At 46.9% G+C, this 2,492-nt stretch overlaps 1 pseudogene; it reads right to left on the bottom strand.

Annotated features, from left to right (window-relative positions):
* Positions 1-865: 865 nt before the first annotated feature.
* On the bottom strand, positions 866-1,767 carry LOC104983391 (annotated as a pseudogene).
* Positions 1,768-2,492: the final 725 nt, after the last annotated feature.

The following is a 2,492-nucleotide window of genomic DNA, read 5'->3' as shown; positions in this document are numbered from 1 at the left end:
AGCTGAAACTCCAATACTTTGGCTACCTCATGCGAAGAGTTGACTCATTGGAAAAGACTCTGATGCTGGGAAGGATTGGGGGCAGGAGGAGAAGGGGATGACAGAGGACGAGATGGCTGGATGGCATCACTGACTCAATGGACATGAGTTTGAGTGAACTCCGGGTGTTGGTGATGGACAGGGAGGCCTGGCGTGCTGTGATTCATGGGGTCGCAAAGAGCTGGACACGACTGAGCGACTGAACTGAACTGAACTGACTGAGACTAAAATAGCTAAAGGGAATCCAAAAATTAAGATTTGTTAAGATTATGCCTATTTTCTTGAATAAGCCAAGCAAGTACAGGTATATATTTTAATATTACAGAATAGTACACTAAAGTGGTTAAGAGAATCCAAAAAGTAGGGTTTGTTTAGATTACGTTTACTTTCTTGAATAAGCCATACAAATCCAGGTATACATATCTTAAATTTTACAGAACAACAGACTAAAGTGGTATGGGAATCCAAAAATGTACCATGTTTTCCATTTTTTTCTCTATTGCCTGCTGAGTTTTTCCACATTTCCAAGAAAACCCCAATATCATGTTATCTTGTTCCATGTCACAAAATACAATGGAAGGTTCCCCAAATTGCTTTGCAAAATATCAAAACCCTTATTCTTAAATCTGATAAATGTTTAGCAATAAATGTGATCAACATCATTCATAAACAGATTCTAAAGTCAATAAGCCTATTAAAAGGAAGAGTATTTGAAAAAAAATATTGAAAGGGAAGAAAAAAAGATAAACTTTCAAGTCACCCATACAGAACAGGAAAACAAAGTTGTTGCACAGAGTGTTCTCCCCAGCCTGACCCCGACTCTCCTCTACTTTGAAACCTGACTGCCCTCTTCAAACACAGTACATTCTTCAGTTGGGTCAGGAATTACTGGCAAATGCTGCACAATAAACATGGCGGTATTACTATCCATAGAGTTATTTCTGGTCCCAGCTGTCTCTTCTTCATCTCTTAAAGCCTCCTCATACCAATCTGAGAAGGAAATGGGGTCAATCCCTTTGATCTTGGCCAAAAATCCCAAAACTTTCAGCTTGCTGGTTTCAGCATAGGCCCTTGGACCCCACAGGAATTCGTACCGTGAAGGATCACTATTAGGCACCATCCAGTACTCTAGATAATTCTCCTACACCCAGTTTCTGGTGATGAGCTTTCTAGGCTTCCCATAAATGAAGTGCTTCCTCCCAGCATGGATGCCTATCATATTCAAGAAATCCCAGATGTTTTCTTCAGGGACACAGTTGCCCTCTATGAATATCACACCCAGGACGATTATCAGAAGGCCATTTGCAGGCATGCTCTGATCATCACTATCTTATCATGGGTGAGGCCTAGAGTTGACAAGTACGTAGGAGTGGGTCTTAGGGTCCACTTCCCTCAGATCGATGCCAGAGATCACCTCTAGGCACTTAGAAGCTTTCTCAAAGATCACAGGGAATTGTTTGTTATCCCTTTCGATGAAACTTTTAGCATTTCTACCTTTGTGATGGGCTCCTTCTGTTGATATTTGAGGTTCATTAAATGCACCAAATTAGCCACCTTCTCATTTAGCAGGTCTTTGGGCAAGGATGTGGTGTCTTCTGAGGCGTGGAGAGAGCCTGTGCCCTCCTCTTCTTGGCTGCTGGAGTCTTCATCTGATGCACTCCATGTCTTGGAAGAGAAGAAGCTCCCGGGACTCCCCGGAGGCTCGTGCTCCTTCTCCTGCTGCTCCATCTCCTCCTCCTCCTGCTGCTCCTCCTCCTCTTCCTGCTCCTTCTCCTCCTGCTCCTCTTTCTCCTCCTTCTGCTCCTGCTCCCCCTCCTGCTCCTTCTCCTCCACCTGCTCCTGCTCAATCTCTTCCTCCTCCTCCTCCTCCTCCTCCTCCTCCTTCTCCTCCTGCTGCTCTTTCTCCTCCTCCTGCTCCTCCTGCTCCTCTTTCTCCTCCTCCTGCTCCTTCTCCTCCTGCTGATCCTTCTTCTCCTTCTCCTGCTCCTTCTCCTCCTGCTGCTCTTTCTCCTCCTTCTGCTCCTTCTCCTCCTCCTGCTCTTTCTCCTGCTGATCCTTCTTCTTCTCCTGCTCCTTCTCCTCCTGCTGCTCTTTCTCCTCCTCCTGCTCCTGCTGCTCCTTCTCCTCCTGCTCCTCCTCCTCCTCTTTCTCCTCCTTCTGCTCCTGCTCCCCCTCCTGCTCCTTCTCCTCCTCCTCCTCCTGCTCCTCTTTCTCCTCCTCCTGCTCCTTCTCCTCCTGCTGATCCTTCTTTTCCTTCTCCTCCTGCTCCTTCTCTTCCTGCTGCTCTTTCTCCTCCTTCTGCTCCGGCTCCTCCTGCTCTTTCTCCTGCTGATACTTCTTCTCCTCCTCCTGCTCCTTCTCCTCCTGCTGATCCTTCTTTTCCTTCTCCTCCTGCTCCTTCTCCTCCTGCTGCTCTTTCTCCTCCTTCTGCTCCTTCTCCTCCTCCTGCTGAT

The sequence above is a fragment of the Bison bison genome, unplaced genomic scaffold (genome assembly GCF_000754665.1).
Source record: "Bison bison bison isolate TAMUID 2011002044 unplaced genomic scaffold, Bison_UMD1.0 scf7180017835495, whole genome shotgun sequence".
In the NCBI taxonomy this organism is placed as follows: Eukaryota; Metazoa; Chordata; class Mammalia; order Artiodactyla; family Bovidae; genus Bison; species Bison bison.
The sequence above is the reverse complement of the archived record's forward strand: the minus strand, read 5'-3'. Positions and strand labels throughout refer to the sequence as shown.